At 45.1% G+C, this 23,518-nt stretch overlaps 1 pseudogene; it reads right to left on the minus strand.

Annotated features, from left to right (window-relative positions):
• Positions 1-5,074: 5,074 nt before the first annotated feature.
• LOC123401290 lies at positions 5,075-21,587 on the minus strand (annotated as a pseudogene).
• Positions 21,588-23,518: the final 1,931 nt, after the last annotated feature.

Below are 23,518 nucleotides of genomic sequence, written 5' to 3' on the forward strand. Positions count from 1 at the left end.
ATCGCCTAAGTTAAAAAATACACTCGGAGACTTGACTTTGATCCAGAAATCATATAATGTAGATTCAACAAACATTCAACATGACAAGCACTGGAAATCTTAAACCCTCTGCCAGACTTATCTAGTCCGACAGAGGATCGGGGACTACACCCAGTGGGTGCACTGAGCGTGCCCCCACAGGAAGAGAAATACAAAAAAAACATTCTGCTTGGTCAGGTCCAGCAACAACATTCAAGTTCAACAGATTCAACAGACTCCAACCGTCTACCAACAATCAGTTAGAGTCTCAAGATCATGTTGGTCACTCGGATCTACTTCAATTCTCAAGTTCACTCGAACATACTACTCAGCAGAATCGATCAGGGCGAATGATGGATACTTCAATCGACGCACAGTTCTGTAAGGCCCTGAAGCACGTTCAAGTTCGGTCTGCTGCTACAAGATTTACATTGGCACCTTCACCACTCGGACCCTGATCCATTCGGGGGCTAATGACGGGGATACAACCCTAGGGTAGGGTCATAGGCCTGACCTATATGTCCTACCCAAGGGCACCTCATTATTAGGACTACAAGGGAAATTCTGGCTGGATCGCGACAACATCTAATCCACTCGGTATGGATCCACTCGGACAAGTACACACTATCCACTCGGACGACGGTAAACCATTCGGCCATATGTCTCACTCGGATATGCGAAGACCAACAGGGTAGTCGAAGCATCATACTCATAGTGGAGGTTTCATAGTGGGTTGTCATCATGGCACTAATGCTCCATCTTGTAACATAGGAGGTGAGGGGGTGATGCACTCTATATAAGCCACCCCCACCACATAGCCAAGGGAATAGTTTTCTTCGCCCTCGACAGGCTCATTCTTTCCCTCGAGCTCTAGCTCTCTCTACACCATGTAACTCATGTCCATGACAGATAAAACAAAGCCTCTCCGGAGCACGAGACGTAGGGTTGTTATCTCCACTGTGAGAGGCCCGAACTCGCTAAAATCACCGTGTCACCCATGTGCATCTTGATAGATCATGCTCCGTTATCCTACCCCCTTTTTATTGTCGGAATCGTTACCACGACAGCTACTGTGCTGCATCACCCTTTCCTCTTCAAGGGAAAAACCAACGCAAGCTCAAGAGGCAACAATGGCATGTACCACCAGTTGTCTGGTAACCTCTTTCGGTGCGGTGGTGAGGTTACCAGCACACAACTGCCTTAGGAAGAACACACATAAGAGAACATAATAGTAAGCAGATGTAAAATATTATGCCATAATTAAAACATGTAAGTTTAAATGCAAAACACTTTGAGATTAAACTAAATGTAGCTTGAGAATGTCGGGGTTTACCTAGGGGTTCACGGCGAAGGCAGTGTTGTGTTTCCCGCACCTGATCACCACTTCAATGTCATTGTCATTGAACATGATGATCTTCAACATGTCGGTAGTGAGCGGGTTGAAGGTCACCATGAAGCCTATTCTTATCTGATGGACGACGGCGAAGGTGGCCCAACCCTGATCGAGGGTGACCGTGCCATTCAACAGCCATACAGTCACCCTCCAAGAGCAGTCGGTGTTCATCTTCAGTCTGAACTCATGTGGCATCGACGGGAAGTGCTTCGTGAAGTCCAGCAACATAGGTATGGCGTTGAACGGGGGTCCATGATCACCTTGCAGAAGTTGGCTGACCCTCCCGCCTCATGGGAGTGGCCGTAGTTCCGGCGCTTGCCACCGAGGGGCTCCTCCGTCTGGTTGTCGTTCATGCCAGGGCTCTGGACGGGCATCACCTCTGACGACGGCACCACATCCTTGCCCTTGTCTTGCTCCTTTGGTGGCACCACCTCCTTTCTTTTTCTCTCTGTGTCGATCTACATTATGAAGAGGTTCAAATGGTCAGGATGTGCAATATGAACATGGCATTATCATCATCATTAAAAACCATCACCCAAAACCCCTTTATTTACCCACCGTGACGGTCACCAGTCCACCTATGTGTCTCTCACTCTTCCTCCAACCCAACAACATGAACTCCGACAACAAGTCGAACCCCAACCCCAACCCCTTCCCTTGGGGCATTGGATGGAGGGCATTATTCCTAGGGTGCTCGCTCGGTGACCGCACCTAGTTTGAGAACACCATGGAATTGTGCTCAATCTTCTGCAGCATGGAAGAGATGCACAAAGAACCAGACGCTGTGGTGAAGAAGGCCACGTCGGAGGAGTTGAAGACACATATTCCTGACTTCCGAGGGCGCTATGTGAGCCGACATACTTCGCTGGGCCATGAATCATGCCGACTTCGGCGACGTTGGACAGAGGGCAAAGTGGGTCAAGTACAGACAATATCGACATCCTCATGACCATCATGTCACAGTGTACTTCACCACAAACACTACGGTGGTGTCCCTGGAGGAGGATCAACAATCGATGGCTATGGAGGTGGAAGAAGATGCGGTGGCGATGATTGTGAGGGCGCCAGAGCCAGGACACCGAAGCATGCCCATCGAGCCGGACTCCGGCGAGGAAGAAGAGATGATGGTGCAGATTGAGGAGAAGACCAAGACCAAGGTCAAGGCCGCCCACCGCTCCAATCGCCTCCAGGGTCCGTGAGGCAAAGATCCATGCCTACTGTTTAAGATGAACCCTAATCCCCAGCCCTATTGTACTCAATCCGGATCGGGAACCTCATATTTACTGCTAGTCATGACGATGATATGATACCCCGATTCCCTATTCCCCTAACACGGATCGAAACTAAACTCAAATCGAATGCGAAGTAGTAGGTGAGGAGGGAAAAAAATGCTTACCGTCATTGCCGAAGTGTTGCGTCGCGGATGCTGGTAAAGGTGGCCAGAGGTCGACTTGCTGTTCTCCGATCTACTGCACGCCGCGGCCGCCGTAGGTGAGTGGAGAGAGGGAAGAGAGAGCGGTGATGAAAGATGAGGGTAATAATTGTCGGCGCTTCAGGAAGCAACACGACTTCTCGAGGGTGGCTCCTCGCGTGGAGCCCCCGCCGGCAAAATTGACAAATTTGACCCAAGAGCCAGAAGATTTCACAAACTGAACTATGTTTGAAAAAATTTCATCCAGCTGACTTAGGCGCCACACTGCACTGTGTGACGTCCGATACTATGTTGTGTGACGCCTAAGGCATAGGTGCTTAGGCGTCACACAGTGTAGTGTGGCGCCTGACTGTCGGGCGCCACACAAAAGGGTCAGATGTGTGAATTTTTTTTAAAAATAGTTCAGTTTGTGAAATCCTTTGAATTCTGGGTCAAATTTATCAATTTTGCCGCCCCGCCATCCACCGGTGGCGGAATCAAGCCTAAGTCAAATGGGGCTATAGCCCTAGGTGTAGTGACAAAAATCTTTGTAATACTTTCTTACAAAGTGCAAAAAATCCGTAAAATACATTATTAAAGCTAATTTAACCCTAGGCGTACCCCCATGCTAATTTCCCCGTGCTGCCCACGTGCCTCGCACGGGTTTGGCTCGCGAAAAACTGTCGATAGAGCGTGCTTCGCGAAACAGGTCCAAAGATGATTTAAATTTCGTGCGATGCATGCATGTTCAACGGTATACACTCGCAACCAATCAGCGTGTTTTTCCCGCACGAATCTCGTTGGACATTATGCGGACAACCAAACACCGCGCTCGGTGAGAAGAGAATGAGCCATGAAAACCAGGTAGCTCCATTTCCAACGCGACATGCTCAAACCAAAGTCTCGCCGACCATGTCCAACAGCTAGGGATCGTCACATCTCCGACGAGCGCATCGCCGTTCACACAGCGACAGTCGTTACATGGTGGAAACAGGCCCCACGCCCCACAGGTCAAGTCGGCAACGCTCGAGCAGGGTACAGTAGAGTGGCGCGCGTACGCACGTAGCCGCCCGTGTTAAAGACGAGCCGCTGGGCGCTGGTTGTAATGTAAACCTACGTACCCGCTCCTCGAATTGATGCACCACCTGCCTACATCCTACCGCGTCGTACCTACTACGCGTTCGGTTTGCCAGTTCTCCATGCCACGTGCATGCATGCATGCCTCGGGGGCGACCCAGCGTATACGTATAGTATATACGCTTATACGTATCCTGGAAGTCGTTCTTGTTGGCAGGCCAGGCCAGCCACCGTTGGGCAAGAAAAATCTCAAGACGGTGCCACGCCCACGCTTGTTCCGCCTCCCAACTACCCTGCCGTCCTGCGCATGCGTGAAACGGGGAGGTGCAGCAGCTGGTGGCTGGTTCCCACCCGATCGACGGTGCGACAAGCCGACAACACAGGCGGGCCGGGGAGGGGAGTCGATCGCCGCCGCTGCTCCCTGCTAAATTCCGGCCTACCGCTTCCCCATCGATGGAGTCGCCGGGCGGGGGCGGGGGCGGGGCAGGTGCACCCACCGCGTACTGCTGCGCTCTCGATCGTCGCGGTTGACGTTGGCTTGCGGTACGGCGGAACTAGCTTCCAGGGGACGGTTTCTCGAGGGGACGCACGCACGCACGGTGGAGTTGGGGAGGTTTGGGCGGCTGACCGATCGCTTTCTCTTGATTGAGGGGCAGGCGCAGTGCACTGTGCAGTACCGTGTTGCCCGATCCACGTCGAACAGCCCCCCTAAAGTCGTCCCACGACACGATGGTCTGATGCGGACTTGGTTATTACTACGGACCAAGAAGCTAATTAGACTCAAAATATCTTGACTCTGTACATCACTTTAGAAGGGACAACTGAATAGACAGAAGCTAATTAAGCATCTATTTACTACAAGAAAAAAACATAAAAAGACAAAACGAAAAAGAGAAAGACATTCGTTAATTGTTTTTCAATTAAATTGTTCGGATGAACCAAGATGCATTATTGCTACTCCCTCGGGTGGGAGGGAGTACCATTATCGGACAATTAGAACCATGCAAATATATTTTGAATAATCAATACAAGGAGAATGTAATCATACAGCTCACTACAAATGTTCTTATAATAATTCAAGGTTCATCACATTTTTTGAACTGCAATGGCTATATATTTCAGTTCGATAAGGAATAGGATCACAAATAGAAATATTTTGATGTCAGCAAGATTTTTCAATGAACAAAAACATTATTGAAAAGGCAACATTTGTTATCAAAGTCTTCAAGGGACTTCTTGAAGCCTGCAAAGCACTTGTCGCAGGCGTACTTGGCGCCATCCCTGACCGATGATCCGACGACAATGCCAGACGCGTATGCACTGCATGATTCCAGGATGGCTCGCTCCCGCTCGTGGAAATGGTGCACAACAAGGGTCTCAAAATGCTGCAGCAGGTGAAAGGCTTGTAAGAATGAATTCAGTGGCATGAAGAACAATGCACACGTGGTATAAATCCCAAGGATGTATTTTTTGCCATGTGCTACAAACCTGTTCCACTCGGGACGGGACCTCTGTTCTCTTTAGAAGATACTGGTGCACAATAGTGGTGATATTTCAGAAGATCATTTTTCTTGTCCTTTTTGTTCAACATTCCATAAATAAAAATATAATGGACGTTTTACGAAGATGTGGAAAATTTGAAGTTGGTAATTTCATGTCACAACTCACAAGAAACAACTCCTTTATGGGTGCAGATTGTCTAACTTCACGGGGTTGTACTTAACACAGCTAAAAAGGAATTGAGGAGATGGCAGGTATAATTGATACAACAGAAACGTAATTGAGCTATTAGGACGCCCTAGAATCTGTCATTGTTTATCATATTGTTCGGAATAAAAAGAAAGATGCTTCCATGTTCATCGTAGAAAATAAAAACACAAACAATTTGATTTACTTAAGTACTATAGGAGATTATTTCTAACCCAATTTGGATGTATGTAGTTTATTTTCAGCACGAGTATTAATAACTTTTTAACCATGGCCAGTGAGAATCTTCTTTTACGCCATGAAGAGTAACCAAGACATCTTTTAACCATGGCAAGAAATGAGGGTTCTGTAAATTACCTTAGAAGGCTTACGAAGTGAATACAACATAGTCTTGCAGGATAGAACAAATGGAGTCTGATTATATGCCATGGAATGCTTTTCACCAAGAGGTGTATTAACCGTGTTTTTGTAGCATGACTCATTAAAGTATGGTTTATCATTCAACACGAGGCCCTGGATGGAGATCAACACCTGCAACATGGTGGAATTTGACTTGCTCCACTTCTCACATCGAGAACCCCACCAAGTGTTCAGCAGGCTAAGGCACACCTTTCCACTCTCATACAGGTTTGGATTTAGCCGAAGCACACCTGAATGGTAGTACACTTTCTGTGCATATCGGATAGGTTTTTGTTAAGAGATTGCATTGGTGGTGATAAAGTGAAAAATAAGGGGAGGCAGGTGTGAAGTGCCAACATACCGGTGGACATCGCGGGTACTCAGGAGGAAAACGAACATCAAAGAAGAAAAGACCGACATGATATGGAGTTCCAGAAGGCCCAACAATAGCAGCCCTTAGCAGATCAATCATGTCCTCATAAACTCTAACATATATAGATCCTGCATAATATGAAACCGAACTGAGATCCACGTTTCTATTGATAAAAAACAGATTTCAAGTGTAAATCCTCTAAAAGAAAAACTGCAATGCAAGTATGACATGAGTCGACGACACATTAGGTTAGGCTTAATGATGTGCCAACATGATTTGACAGTTGCAAATAATTTTCCATTTTTCTCCAAGTATTAAATGATACTTTCTCACACGGTATATTCAGTATGAAAAACAAGTTCTAAACCAATCATAAAGTATGACATGAGTCGACGACACATTAAGGGCTCAGTGCAGGAGTGCACCTAAACCACAGCGTACACACAAGATGTTGCCAGAAAAGGGCCAAGAAATGCACCTAAACCACAGCGTACACACAAGATGTTGCCAAAAAGGGCTAAGAAATGCAGAGAATGGTGACTATATGGAAACAATAGTACTCCCTCCCTCCCACGTATAGTGTCACAACATATAGTGTCTTGATCTCTTGAGACTATGTATTCTCTTATTTCAATGTATGAATGAAAGCGTAAAGCATTTCAAAACTCATAGAAGTTCAGAAAAGAAAAAAAACTTCAATTATCTCCAGAGAGATAGTGTCAAAAAGAGAATCAAGGAACATATCAAAAAAAGCTTGGATGCCTGACTAAAGGCAAAATGGCATAATTCACTTCATACTGATATGCAGGATGCTGATGCTTGTTTTGCTCAATGTCAGTCTGTAAGGGATACTTGTTTTGCACATAGTAAGGGATACTTGTTTTACACATACATTATAGTAGCATCAGCTTGTCGGGTGACAAGTATACAGAGCTCAAAAGACAAAAGCACACAACAGCGCCCCTTCAGATTCGAAGGCATATGGATCGTACCTTGTGAATAAACTAACATAGTCGATTTATGTCCGGCAGTCACACCGAGGATAGTTTTTGGGATGTACCTCCACCGCTACTTGTTTTAGTAGTTAGAACGGGATGGGCAGCAGACTGTTTGCTTGGATTTGTGCCCCCCTGTAGAGTATCGGACAATTAAAAAAAGAGTTGCATGATCAGTGCATGGGACACCTAGCAACTGTAAATTATCAAATCATAATATGCAGTCGGCCTAAAGAAATGAGATATCGACCCATCCTACAAATCTTGTAAGGAGCATGTTTAGCATAGTGTTGACACTACCCGATGGATTATAACTACGTATATTAAGGGTTCACAGGACACTGAGAGCACAAGTAATTTGCACGCTATCTACCTGCAGGCAGGGAGCTTTACTTTATCTCTATCTTTATACCCAATATTTACATGTTGTAAATTATCAAATCATAATATGCAGTCGGCCTAAAAAAATGAGATGTCGACCCATCCTACAAATCTTGTAAGGAGCATGTTTAGCATAGTGTTGACACTACCCGATGGATTATAACCACGTATATTAAGGGTTCACAGGACACTGAGAGCACAAGTAATTTGCACGCTATCTACCTGCAGACAAAGAGCTTTACTTTATCTCTATCTTTATACCCAATATTTACATGCTATAATTAAAATCCAGACTTTGAATGATAAGTTACATTATGATTGTGACATGGATAGTTGGACACACTGATGCATACTTCATAGGGATAACTCATCGGAATTATTTTTCCACAACATTTTTCTACGCCAAAAGACAACAGAGTTGTGAACTAACATAAACACATACATGATAAATGGGAATTGAGAAGGTGAAAATGATGGCCAGGTGACCTAGTCCTAAAGTCCGTGGAGGCCATATGCACAACGTCTTTTGATTTTTCATCCACAACCTCTTTGGATTTTCATCAGATACATTATGAGCATATAAAATATGAATCTGCATCACCGAAAGAACCTGTGACATTCTGTGCCATGGCAAATTTAGGACCTGTCAACATGTTCTAGAGATTAAATATGCCTCTATTTGTTTTGAAAATAGAAAACATGTTCTTTGATCTAGAACCATATCTAGACGGGATTACAGTGCACTTAGAAAATTTGAGATTATGTGCCTCCAGATGAACATGGCCCCTTAGAACATCACCATGCGTATCTTTCCATCTAATTTCTGGACGGTCATATAGAGTAACATTGGAGCTTGTTAATTTGGGAGCTAAGCAATCAAGGTAGCATATCCGGTAGGTAGGAATATACATTGTTGTTTATGTAGTGGAAAATAGCCAATGGAAACCATGCCTTTTTTAATCAGGTAACCATATTATGTAAGCAAAAAAGTGTGTTTTAGCCATTAAGCCAGAATATAGGTTACTTGAACCGGGAGATAATGGAAAAAGGAAACTGATAATATTGTATTGTGTAATTTAGATGATTTCATGAACCTTGTATAGCACATTGTATACAAGAGCGTAGTTTTTTGATAAAAACATTATAAGCGCTTCAGGTGAGAAAAAATGTGTCATAATTCAGGTGCAATGATTTTGCTTGCCAAAATCATGGAGCTGAGACCTGTCTCAAACAACGCCAAGGCATAATATATTCCTAATCAGATACAATTATTTCTATTTTTGTGAGTACAATTTCGTGATAAAGGCTATCACACATACACATCAATAGTTTGTGCTGCTAACATCCTCCGTCAGAATCATAACAAGAGAATGCACTTGTTATTAAAAAGCCTAAAATGGAGTTATACGCCAACCACTTTGTACATATTACTCCTCATGTTTATTATCTTCCATCTATCACCAACACTTGTCTTCTAATTCCTAGGTACTCCTACATAGCAGTCGTACACAAGCGAGGTATGCACTCAGGAGAAAATATATTTCAACCAAGTAGATGCAGATGAATATGATCGACTGGAAGAAAAATTGAGAACTTATATTTATACCATGAGGTATACAAGAAATAATAAATAAAAGTAGATACAAATGAAATATATGATAAGAGCGAAAGAAGAATTAAGAGGCATATTTATCAATTCATGGACAAAGTGAGCTGGTTATGTTCAAACCTATTAATGTCACATTGATGCTTCATTTCCTGCATGAATGTAAAGAAAACAAAATTTATAGCATGCCAAGACCTTGCAAAAATGGATGTGAACACAGATGTTTGTTCTGTCTATCACCGATGTATCCCATGAACAAATTAAGGAGCTTTCGCACAAACAAAATGATGTAAACACAGAAGTTTGTTCTGTCTATCACCAATGTGTCCCATGAACAATATTGTTCTCTCTATGTGTAGTCATAGATTATTTTTTCATACAATGCATCATGACTATGAATCCATGGCCTCCCATGTCACTATAAAATTGGATCAATCTAAGCCAAGGACGCGATGAACATTACCTGCCTCAGAAACTTCATATATCTTTCTCTTCCATCTACAACAAATATAATCAATCTCTCTGTATACTACTTGTAGGTAATTTCGACCATCATGCTTTTGAACTCCTCAACGCTTGTAAGATCTCTTTGTTTTAAAAACTGAGCAGCAAGGTAGTTCACCAACATGATTAAAAAGCAGTTCCTGAAAACAAATTCTCCAAAGTGCTAACTACACACAGGTAGAAATTAGATTACAAAGGAGAAAACAATAGAGCAGTAACTCGAACGTACGGATCCCGTGCATCACTGATGCGCCTTGCCATGGAGGCCTCCGTTTCTATCTGTTTTCAACAGGTAGGTGCAGTAGAAAATTTTGAATGGCCGCCGTTGTTGCCTTGGAGACAAGATGTGGCCATCATGGTAGATGCTAGAGGCGGAGCAAGGGATAGAAAGGGCCAGGGCGGCTGTGGGGAACCCCGCCGTGGTTGAGCGATTCGCTAAGCGGACGGTGCTGCACCCGTCGCGAAGGTTATCCTGTTTCCCTTCGCCACTACCAGCACCTCCATCTCCTAGTACGCCGATGACTCCAACATCCTAGGGCTTGCTGCCGGAGCTCAAGCTGGGGGGGGGGGGTTACCGGTGGACGAGGTCCTTGAACTTGGAGAGGAAGCACTCGTGGTCGTCGCCGACCGAGGCGATGCGCTGCTGCATGCCCAGCTTGTCCGTGTTCACCTCCTTGATCTCCCCCTCCGGCATGGCCAGCACCGCCGTCCGCGCGCGGTCGTAGGTGGACAGCTTCTCCAGCGCCGCCCATCGCAGCGCCTCTTCGTCGTCCACACCGAGCTCTCCTGACGCAGGCTGCGCCCGAACGCGCTGGGGAGGGGGCGGCACCGAGCGGCGCGGGGGTGGGGGCTAGCGTGCGGGGGCGGGGCCGGCACCCGAGCGGCACGAGGGTGGGGCCGGCACCGAGCGGCACGGGGGCGGCCGCGAGTTCGCGGGGCGGGTGCTGCTCGCAGAACCCCCGACCCTGATGCGTGACTGCGCTCCGACGGACAAGGAGTGGTTGCGAGGGAGGGGTGGGGGGAGAGATTTGGGGATGGAGACCGACGGGGAAAGTGGAGGGCGTGGAGGTCGTTTTGGTATTTCACTCGCCTCGAAGGTGGGATTTTTTTTCTATGTTTTTTTTGTTCGGGGATGGGTAAGACGAGGTGGGATCGCCGGGAGGTCGAACCATAAGCGAGGTTGAACCATCACGATGGCACATCCTGCTTTAATAGTAGAGATAAGAACAATGTAACGGTCGTAAGGTGAGGTGTACTACGGTCGCAGTTACTTCGGTCCTGTTTGTTTAAAAAGTCTTAAGACTTTTTTAGTCTCAACTTAAAAGTCTCTAGTCTCTGACTGTTTGGTTTCAGGGATTGAACATGGACTAGAGGTTATTAAATGACATTCTAAAAGACTACTCCCTCCGTCTCGGTGTATAAGTCATCTTAGGTTGTGCACCGTGACCAAGACGGAGAGGAAAACGAGAGAAATCAATGCTAATTTGCTAATTAATACCATTGCATGCAATGAATTGACCAATGCATGTTGTGCTAGTTAGTCTCAAGTTATTAAAAACATACATGCCCCACGTCTCTTATTGGTTGATTCCTTTATTCATGTCAAAAAACAACAAATGAGGTGAAAGTTAATGCATCGTGCCTAAGTGTTTTGGGATTATTTGGTTTTCGTAAGATGACTTATTCACCGAGATGGAGGGAGTATGTTACTTTTAGTAATGGACTACAGGTTATCGATTGAACATGAACTACAGGTTATTAAATGACATCCTAAAAGACTATGTTACTTTTAGTAATGGACTAGAGGTTATCGACTGAACATGGATTAGAGGTTATTAAATGACATTCTAAAAGACTATGTTACTTTTAGTAATGGACTAGAGGTTATCGACTGAACATGGATTAGAGGTTATTAAATGACATTCTAAAAGACTATGTTACTTTTAGTAATGGACTAGAGGTTATCAAATGAACATGGATTAGAGGTTATTAAATGACATTCTAAAAGACTATGTTACTTTTAGTAATGGACTAGAGGTTATCAAATGACATGCTAATAGACCATGTTACCCTTAGTAATGGACTAGAGGTTATTAAATGACATGCTAAAAGCCGGGACACTGTTGAAAAAAGTCCCCAAAAGACTCTCTCTCACGGTCTTCTTTCTTTAGTCCCAAATGCCTACTTTTAGTTCCTAAAAGCCCCTCATATTTGATTTAGATGAGACTACAAGAGACTTTTTTTAGTCCCTACATAAAAAAATCCATGTAAACAAACACCCTCTTCGTCGCACGGTCCGTAGACGGTCTTGCATCAGGAAGAAGCATTTATTACCCATGATGTCATATTTACATATCTATCTATCGGATGCAACTATTCTCAGCTCGAGCTCATATGCTCCCTAATAAACAGTAAAATCAAAGAAAAAAAATAAAAATCTAAAATTTTATCGGTGCATGCTTTGAAAAAATTTCTCAATTCGTGAAACATTTCATCCTAGAATAACATTTGTGGAAGTCTTGGTAAAAAAGACAAAACCGACACTCCAAAAATGCTATTTACAAAAGCATTTTGGAGTCCTATTTTTGTTTTTTTCACGACTTGCACAAATATTATTTTGGCATGAAACTTTACGAGCATCGAGAACATTTCCAAAGTTTGCACCCAAAAAATAGAATTTTTTGAAAGTTATTTCATTTTTGACGAAATTTACTGTTCATCACGAGCTCAAATGAGCTCGGGAGTAGGAGGTGACTTTCCCTATCTATGTCTTTTTTTTGCGAGGAAAACTTTCAATCTATTCATCAACTGTTAAGATAGTACACACAACATCAGAAGTAAAAGATATATCCAGGTCCATAGATCACCTAGCGACGACTACAAACACTAAAGCGAGCTAAAGGCGAGCCATCGTCATCGCCCCTTCGTCATTGGAGTTGGGCAAACCTTGTTGTAGCAGACAGTCGAGAAGTCATTGTGCTAAGGCCCCATAGGACCAGCGCACTAGAATAGCAAATGTCATCGATGAAGAGAAGAGTAGATCGAAAGTATCCAACCTGTAGACACATGAACACCGAGGAATGAAGCCCGGATCCACATGGATCCACCAAAGACAAACGCCAACCGAATCTCATGAGATCCTTCGGAGATAAACCTTCACACACCCTCCGACGATGCTAGGAACACCATCGAAAATGGGGCTAGGCGGAGAGGACCTTATTCCATCTGCAAAGAGCCACCTTCGCCTTGCATCTTTGAGTAGGACACAAACCCTAACAAAATTCAAAAAAGTATCAGAAAATGGAGCCCTCCTGTCGACAAAGACCGAGATCCACCACGCCTCCATGACCCTACAACCACAGAAGACGAGGTAGACCGCCGATGGCGCCGACGGGAGGCAGGAGACCCTAGCATTGTGCTAGTGTACGACCGACCGGCCACCGCTGTGCGTGGTTTCCTTTTTTAGGAAAACCCTAACCGACGTTATAGCAAAGAGCCATATAAGAAAATAGGTCATGGGATGTGGTGCCCTAAATAGGGAGTCGACTAACTTTGTAGTTGTGTTTGGGTATATCTATCTATATCTACAAATAATAAAAGGCAATGTGTTTCTCTTTTTTTATCCACTATTCATAGCTGCTCACAAAGTTACAATAAATTATCCATATCACCCGTAAGTGGAAAAAATAATCATTAAATCATTATTTGTTTTTATGATTTTCCCATTTGTCATCGAAACTGCTCCTAAAATTTAAGTGAATTACCCATCATGCGAGACGTAAGTGAAAAAAAACTCCACAGCAGGAATGGGGTTTATATACTTGCCCCCTCCCTTCACTGCCCCATGTAATCCAGCCCAAGCCCCCTCCCCCCACCAGTTAGTCCCATACATTGGAATTGAGGATATTTCCCTCAAATTATCCCCTCCCCCATCTTTCCGTGAACATCTACTTTTTTCAGAAACAAGAAGATCTTTCAAATGTTCCTCCATGGATGCCCATTATATTAGGACTAAAATCATAACCTAAACCAATTACCATGTTGTTTAAAGAACTCTCAAAATAATATAAGTGAGGTACGAGAGTTTAATAATTTCCATAAAACACCACACCGCCGTGCTCTAAAAGATATAAGTGAAGCACTAGAGCAACATTGCCTAAGTCAAAAGATACAAGTGAAGCACAAAGAGTATTTTAATAAATTCACGATTCAGTGTGTCTCTCTCAAAAGATGTGTGCAACAAGGTTGATTGTGGAAAACTAAAAAGTAAAGACTCATATCATACAAGACGCTCCAAGCAAAACACGTATCATATGGTGAATAAAAATATAGCCTCAAGTAAATTTACCGATGGATTGAAGACAAAGAGGGATGCCTTCCGGGGCATCCCCAAGCTTAGGCTCTTTGGTATCCTTGAATATGTATTGGGGTTCCTTGGGCATCCCCAAGCTTAGGCTCTTGCCACTCCTTATTCCGTAGACCATCAAATCTTTACCCAAAACTTGAAAACTTCACAACACAAAACTCAACAGAAAACTCATGAGATCCGTTAGCATAAGAAAAATAAATCACCACTTTAGGTACAGTTGTAAACTCATTCTTTATTTATATTGATGTAATATTTACTGTATTCCAACTTCTCCATGGTTCATACCCTCCGATACAACCCATATATTCATCAAAATAAGCAAACAACACAAAGAAAACAGAATTTGTCAAAAACAGAACAATGTGTAACAATCTGTTTACTTCGGATACTTCTGTTACTCCAAAAATTCTGAATAATTAGGACAATATGGGAAATTTTTAAATAAATATTTTGTAAAAAATTAAGATCAAAGGCATGTTCCAGTGAATTTACAAAATTCCTATACTGAGAGCGAAAGTTTCCGTTTTTCAGCAAAATCAACTTGCAAACACCGTAGACCGTCCCAAAGGTCTTACTTGGCTCAAACACTTATTAAAACAAGAAAATACAATTATTATAGAGGCAATAATTTGTGCAAAACTAAAAAACATAATAAAAAACAAAAGCATGAAAATGAAATTGGGTTGCCTCCCAACAAGCGCTATTGTTTAACGCCCCTAGTTAGGCATAATGCTTTCACTGATGCTCGTATAAAAAGTAGTAATTGAGATATGCAAAAGAGCATCATGAATAGCATGAAAAACAAATTTAAGTCTAATCCACTTCCTATGCATATGCATTTTGTGAGCAAATAAATTATGGGAACAAGAATCAATTAGCATAGGAAGGGAAAACAAGTATAACTTCAAAATTTCCAACACATAGAGAAGAAACTTGATATTATTGCAATATGTAAAAGCATATGTTCCTCTACATAGTAATTTTCAGTAGCATCATGAATAAATTCAACAATATAGTTATCACATAAAGCATTATTTGTTGGGGAACATCGCAAGGGAAACAAAAAATTTCCTACAAGCACGAAGACCTATCATGGTGATGTCCATCTACGAGAGGGGATTTCCGATCTACGTACCCTTGTAGATCGCACAACAGGAAGCGTTAAGAAACGCGGTTGATGTAGTGGAACGTCCTCACGTCCCTCGATCCTCCCCGCGAACCGTCCCACGAACCGTCCCGCTATCCGTCCCACGATCCGCTCCGATCTAGTGCCGAACGGACGACACCTCCGCCTTCAGCACACGTACAGCTCGACGATGATCTCGGTCTTCTTGATCCAGCAAGAGAGATGGAGAGGTAAATGAGTTCTCCGGCAGCGTGATGGCGCTCCGGAGGTTGGTGGTGGTCTTATCTCAGCAGGGCTCCGCTCGAGCTCCGCAGAAATGCGATCTAGAGGAAAAACCGTGGAGGTATGTGGTCGGGCTGCCGTGGCAAAGTTGTCTCAAATCAGCCCTAATACCTCAATATATATAGGAGGGAGGGGAGGGACCTTGCCTTGAGGCTCAAGGAGCCCCAAGGGGTCAGCTGAAGTGGGGGGAGGAGGATTCCTCCTCCAATCCTAGTCCAACTAGGATTGGAAGGTGGAGTCCTTCTCTATTTTCCCACTTCTCCTTTTTTTTCTCTTTGATTTCTTTCTCTCCTGCGCATGGGCCTTCTTGGGCTTGCCCACTAGCCCACTAAGGGCTGGTGCGGCACCCCTAAGGACTATGGGCTTCCACGGGTGGGATGGCCCCCCCGGTGAACATCCGGAACCCATTCGTCACTCCCGGTACATTCCCGGTTGTGACACCCGATGCCGACGTTCCAGAACATTCCCATTTTCTTTCCGTTTTCGTCGTGTGGGTATTTTCATTTGTCGCATCATCATCACATCATTTGCATCATCTGCATTGCATCGGCATCTTTGTTGCCGCCAGTTTTCAAAACTTGCGTCCGTTGTTAGTTGCCGGTTCTCGTTGTTGTCCGTTCTGAGCCCGACCGCACACGCACGCGCCCGCGGCATCGTCGAAAACCCCGTTTCAAAAGTGTGCAGAAAACTTTCTCTGTTTGGGTCGAGATTTGACGTGCGGTCGTATTTTAATATAGGTAGGCCGCCTGTCAAGTTTCGTCAGAATCGGAGTCCGTCTGGTACCCGAACGGTTGACCGTAGCGGCACCGTCTTCGGTTATTCGTCGGACGTTTGTCGGTGTTTTAAAACTCGTTGCCACGCCGCCCGTTTTCCCTCTCGTCTCCGGTAAACCACTCCACACAGCCACTCGCCCGTTCCCGCGTTCGGAATTATCCGATTCCGACTGCGCGGTTGGATCTGGAACGAAAAACCGCTAAACCGAGCCCCCTCATTTGTTATAAATAGACCCCTCCTCCTATTGTTTTAGGCACCCACCCCCTTTGCCTCAAAATCCGTGCCCCCATCAAACCCTAGCAGCTCTCTCTCTCCTCTCAGATCTGTTCTAACCCTCCATCAATCTCGACAGTTGGATCGAAGATTCAACGGCCGAAGCCCCTCCTGCCTCCTCCCGCAACACTCCCGTGAGTTCCCCTGCCCGAGCGAGCACCTACCGTGCGCTGCAGCGGCTCTCGAGCCCTGCTCCCGAGCGCCACCGGCCGCTGCCTGCCTCCACCGCCGGCGCCCCGAACCAGGCAAGCCTCCCCGCGCCCCGTGTCTGTCCTTCCCCCGTCCTGCTCTCTTCTTCTTCCCCTCAACCGATTTCTCTCTCTCCCTTCCCTGCCAGGAAGCCATCGACGCAACATTCGATGTCGTTGTTCCCCGCCTCAGTCGCCGTTGCCGTCGTCGGGAATGGATCCCGGACGACCGGATCTGTCCCGCGCCGCCGTTCCCCGTCGGTCTGCCGCCGCCCTAGGCCTCCGCCGCGCCGCCGCGTTCCCTCGTGTCCCGAGCTCCGCCGCCTCCTGTCCACGTCGGGACACGGGAGGACGACATCCGGGTTGCCCTCGGCCCATGTTCGGTTTCCTCTCAGTCCCAGGAACCGCCCAAGCCGGCAGCCCCCCCCCAGCGCGAGGCTCCTCCCCAGCGGCCCACCGACCGAGCCGGCCCAGGCCAGGGTGGCTCCTCGAGGCCACCTCCTCCTCGTGGCCCAGTTCGAGCCGACCCAAGTGGCCTTTCCCTAAGGTAAGCTTCCCCTGGCCTCTTTTCCCTCGTCCCAGGCATCCGATAGCTATCTTGCGCCCACTGTTGTCACGTTAGTTATTTAGGTGATTTTCGGAATTAGATAAATTCCAGAAAAAAAAGCGTATAGTCTTTTGCCCGTGACATTTTAACCGTTAGTCGGATTGAGGCGTATTATATATGGTTTTAGGGTAGTTTTGCGCGTAGAATACGATTTCACAACTTGCATATTTGTTTGAAGTAGTTTGAGCCGCCATATGCATTGATTTACGTGCTGTCCAATAGGATATTGCCCGTGTTTAATTTCCGTGCGTGCCCGGATTGCTCGTATGCCGTAGATAAAATGTCCATGTTTTAGGAACCACTTTTCCATGTATTTTAGAGTAGTCATTGGTATTTTGCGTATAGGGATTTGCCGTTAGTTTATTTTCCGTGCTTAGGTCATTATCTCGCATTTACGTGTGGTGAAATTATTGTTGTGCAACCCCACATGTTTTATATGTTTTCGGGGTACTTTTCTGTGCAATTAGTTTTAGCTTTTGAGCAAGTTAGTTCGCGCGATATTTTGCCATGTTGCCCTCTTGTCTATTTCGTAGGATTTAATCCGTGCTTCATTTGAAGGAGTTGTCATCTAGGGAGTTGTTCTTTGATGTTTAGTCTAGCCCCTGGTATTTTTGGTTGCAATAGAAATGCATGTTTAGGTGTGGTTTGCTTGCTCTCAAGTTGCTAGAAATAGTGCTGATTTGGAGGTGCTGAAATATTTCTAAGTCTGAAATCTGTTATATTTTGTAGCTGTCTTGTCTTGCTTCTATCTTGTGATCTCTAGCTCTTTTGAGGTTGGTGCAGTGGAGTTAGTTATAGACCTTGTAATTCTCTAGCATGCTTTGAATTTTCATGCCATTTGGAGTCCTGTAGCTTATGGTTTTGCTGCTGTCAATATGCCTTCAGATCGAAAACTGCAGCTTCATAAACTGCTATTTTCACTAAGTCTGAAATAGTGTGTGGGATGCCATTTTGTGACTTCTTTCCCTAGTGATCCATGATGCCATGCTAGTTGTTGTTAGTTGTTTGTTGTCGTGCTTCTTGCCCTCTATCGTGTCATGCCTTGCTTGAGCATATTGGGATTTTGTAGCTCGTAGTTGCGGGGTGCAGAAAATGCTATGTGGCTCATTTTGGCAGATTGTAGTGATATCTTGTTTTGCTCGTAGTTTTTGATCCGTAGCTATGATTTGATCGTGTCCTATATGAAACTTGCTTAGAATCTCGTGTAGTTTCATTTTCTCTTGCTGGTTGTATGTTTTGAAGTGCTCGTGAATGTCGTTGCACACATATTGCATTCATGCCATCATATCTTGCGGTGCTTGTATCTTTTGAACCGTAGCTCCGTTGGAGATGTTCTCTATGTGCAAATTGCTTGTAACGACGCGTAGAATCACGTGAACCTATTTTTTTTGCTGTTTAACAACTAATTAAATGTGTTAGTTCAGATCTGGACAGAATTGTAAATTAACATGTGAGGTCGTTTCAGAGATGCTATGTCATTTCCGACCTCATTTAAAGTGCCTAGATACGTAGATTAGATTGCGCTTCACCTCTTGCCATGTTTAATCACATTTAATATTGCCGAGTACCTAATCGGGATAGAACTAAATAATTAACATGTAGTTTCGTCAATATGCAACTCGTTGCATATTGAACTTCACTTAATGTGTAGTGTTTGAGTGTTGTGAATTGCCATGCCATGTCTTGCATTTATTCAGCTGCTCATGCATCATATGTGTTGTGCATTGTGTGGTGAATCTCGTGTGTTGATTCTTGTTTCCGGTTTCCTCCGTCTCGATAGAATTCCGCAAGCATGTCGGAAAGTGAGGACCCGTTCGACTACGTCGGTTCGTCTGCTTCACGGAGGCATTCTTCTTCCAAGCGGGATCTCAGGCAATATGACCATTTCCCCAGATACCATTACTACCATTGCCATGCTAGTTTTATCGCTTTTATCGATTATGTCTCGTTACCTACCACATGTTAAATATCAGCCTCTCATCAATGCCATGATAACCTTCAACCTGTTCGACCTAGCAAACCACTGACTGGCTATGTTACTGCTTGCTTACCATGTTGTTAGCGTTGCTAGTTGCAGATGTAGTTGCTTCCATGTGTTAACATGGGTCCCTTGTCATATCACCCTATTAAATGCTATTTAATTTAATGGACCTATATACTTGGTAAAAGGTGGAAAGCTCGGCCTTTCTAGCCTGGTGCTTTGTTCCACCTTTGCCCCCTTAGTTTCGGCTACCGGTGTTATGTTCCATAATTGAGCGCTCCTAACACGACCGGGGTTGTTATGGGGACCCCCTTGATAATTCGTTTTAGATTAAAGCTGGTCTGGCAAGGCCCAACTTTGGTACTACATTTGCCTATACACCTAACAAAATTGCATAGGGACTTTCCGGACCCCGAGGATAATTTAATCAACCCCGGGCCAGTGCTCCTCATGAGTGTTGGTCCAAACTGGCAGATTACGGGGCCACCGCGGGGCAACCCGAGGTTTGGTTTATCCTAGTGTGACCCATCCGTCGTGTCCTAAGAACGAGATATGCGGCTCCAATCGGGATCGTCGACACGTCGGGCGGCCTTGCTGGATTAGTTTTACCTTTGATGAAATATCTTGTGCATCGGGATTCCGGTGATGCTTTGGGTAATCTCAGAGTTGAGGTTTTCCACTAAGGAATCCGACAAGATCGCGAGTGTCGTGATCGAGGATTTCTATGCGGCTTGTGGTAATTTCTGATGGACTAGTTGGAGCACCCCTGCAGGGTTAAATCTTTCAGAAAGCCGTGCCCGCGGTTATGTGGCAACGTGGAAACTTTGTTTAACACTGGTTCTAGATAACTTGAAGTTAACTTAATTAAAATATGCCAACTCTGTGCGTAACCGTGACTGTCTCTTTCGTGAGTTCCTTCTCCGATCGAGGGCACGGTGGGGTTATGTCTGACGTAGGTAGGTGTTCATGATCATTCATTTGATCATCAGTAGTTCACGTCCGTTATGCGTAGATCTTCCCCTCTTATTTCTTGTACTCATAAGTTAGTGTAGTGCCCCAGATGTAACCTTGCCTTATTTGGAACCTATTGCAAGTGGGTCCACCTTGTCAGGGATATGATGATATCATTTGTGCCATGACTTCATGTGATGTTCCTTTTTGCTCCCTTCCCTTGCATGCATGCATAACATATCATTTCATGCCATGTCTTGTCTTGTGTTTGTGCCTTGTGAATCCATGTGTGTTTGTGGTGTGATGAATATGTCATGTGTTGTTAGTGCATGTGAGTGATGGAGTGGTGCAATTGCTAGTAGGAACTATGTGGGTTGCATAGGCTTCAAACCCTCTCCCTCTTTTCATCTCAAGCCCAATATTTACTTGATCCTTCCTTGTTTTAAAAATATCCATGATTTAGTATATTCTGTGGTGATTGTGGAGATAGGTATTTGTTGTTTTAAACTTTGTTTGAGAGGTGCTATCTATTCACAAAACAGTGGTATAAATACTGTTTTTGTAAATATTTGCTTGCCACAAAAATCCCTTTTCTATTTTATTAAAATAGGTCTTATTTTTCTATCTCCACGAATGTGCTTGTGATATTTTTATCACTTGTATATTTCCATGTGCTTTTCTTCTTCTCTATTTGTTTTTCTGTAAATAGGATATCATAGGGAATAGTTTTCCCCTTATCTGCCGCCACAGGTGGGCTCTCTCCCTCCTTGGCCGGCCCATCTACTCTCTCTCACGCGCGCAGAGCCCACAGGGCGACCCTCTCTTCCTCCTCTCGACGTCAGCACTGTACGACCATAGCTCGACCTCCCGATCGCCTCCCCTCCAATCCTGCGGCTCATGTGCGTTCCCCGAGGTGATATAAGCTGCAGGAACCCTCCTCCGTACCTAGGGTTCCCTCTCCTTCCTCCAGCGCCGCCACCTTCTCCTTTCTTCTTCCTCCCTCTCTGGTAAGTGCAGTAGGTAGCCAGAGAAACCTCCGCCGTCGAACGCCGTCCTCCCGTCGCCCTCCCGTGCCGCGGCCATGTCCAGGAGCTTGGGGGACTTCCCCGCGCTCCATTTTTGCCCTCGGTGAGGTCGAGGAGCCTCCTCACCGACGGCAGGGACGACGCCATTGCCGCGGACTCGAAGCCCCGCGCGTTCTGCTTCCAGGAGGTCTTCTTCGCGTTCTTCTTCCTCTCCGTCACCGGTCTGCTTCCCCTTCCTCCGTTGGGTCCTCTCCTTCCTTCCCCAAGGTGAGGAACCGTCCCCTCCTTCTTTTCTACTCGGTAGCTTCGCGTAGATCGACGCCGGCAAGCCCCTGTACTAGCGTCAGGTTGGCTGTTGCAGGTGTTGTAGTGCATGTGGTGGTGGCTTGGTAGCGCTAGGTGCAGCAGGGCTTCTTCCCCATGTAGCAGACGTGCAGTAGCAGCAGGGACGTTCCCCATCGTGGTGCAGAGCAGCAGCAGCAACGTCCAGGCATCCCGTCGTTCTCTCTATCGCCGGAGTGCAGAGTAGAGATCAGGTGGATGCGCTAGTATTCCTTTCATGCGTGCCTTTCTCTGTCAGTATTCGACTCGTAGCGCAGAGGAGTGTCTCCGTGATTGTAACCTGCAGGTGCTGGGTTCGAGTCCCCACGGTGCCGCCCCCTTTTTTTGTTGTATTTTTTTTCTCGGGCATAGTAACGCAGGGGGCAGCTTATGTAGTGCTATCCCTCTGTTCTCTCGTGAGCTTGTGCAGTAGCAGAGTGGTGTTGTTGGCTCGTGGGAACCAGGAAGTCGTGGGTTCGAATCCCAGGCCTGCCTCTTTTATTTTTGCTTTCTATCCTATTTGTTTTCCTTGCTAATTTCTGCTACTCCTTGTGCGTAAACAATAGGCATAAATAAAATAGCATTTAATTTTGTTCCTTCCTGCAGATGCACTAGCGTGTGTGCTCTAGTGTGTTGGTTGTGTGTGTATGTGAGCACTTGGTGAAGTGAATGTGTGGTGGTGGTGCTAGCTTAGTGCATGCTTGTAGGTGCACTAGTGTGTGCATATGTGAGGTAATATACATGTGGTTGTGCTTGTAGATTGTGGTGTGTATATGTGATTTCCACTCATACATGGGCTTGGCTCATGTGGCACCATATAGTTGTTCATATGTATGTGTAGGTGTTGGTACTTCCATGATGTGTGGCTTACTAGATGCCTTGCAATTTTGTGTGTGGTTCAAGAGCATGTGTAGTGGGTGTTGTGGAGTTGATGTGTTAGTGAGGATCAACCCCACCTTTGCAAATCATTCTTGCACCTTCACATTTCCATATGTGAGAGGGCATAGTGACTATTGTGTGTGTGATCTACTTGGTAGATGTGCTTGTGAAGTTGATGTGCATGACACAAACATGGGGTTCAAACCCCCATGTCACTTTGTCATTGTGCACATGAGCTCAACCTTTGTAGTTGTTGTTATAGTGGAACTACAAGAAATGATGCCTATTCACTAGGCATGATTTGTAGTGGTTTGTGGAACACGTGACCACATATTATATATGGTTTTGGGGTAGAATCTCCCAAGGAATCCAGTGGTTAAGTTAGTTTTGCCATTGGGATACTTTATGGAGTTGACATATTCAGATTTGTTGCAAGTTTGCTCTTCGATTCCATGGAATAGGTGGAGCCCAAGGGCATGAGTTTTAGTGTGGTAATAGTAGGGTTTTTTGCTCTACACCATAGTGGTGTCATTTATCACTTGGTGTTATTTGTGTGCAAACTATGCCTAGACAAAGTGGGCATGTGGCTGAAAAAGTCCAGCTTAGTGAAATCTGGAATTTCACTAAGTCTGAGAATCTGGAAACATTTTCTTCTCCTATAGATGAGGTTGTGCTGGTCATTGTGTTGTGATCTAGCCTTAGTTCAGTGCTAGGATGTTGGACCTGATATGTTTGTGAAGCTCCCTGTCAAACTTCATCTCATTTGGAGTCCAGTAGGTTGTGTTTTGATTGCTGTCAAAAATCTTCAGAACAAAGACAGAAAGTCAGGGCAGGAATTTTCACTAAGTCCCTGAGATCTGATGGTTTTGGGAAAGTTT

The sequence above is a fragment of the Hordeum vulgare genome, chromosome 1H, assembly GCF_904849725.1.
Source record: "Hordeum vulgare subsp. vulgare chromosome 1H, MorexV3_pseudomolecules_assembly, whole genome shotgun sequence".
NCBI lineage: Eukaryota > Viridiplantae > Streptophyta > Magnoliopsida > Poales > Poaceae > Hordeum > Hordeum vulgare.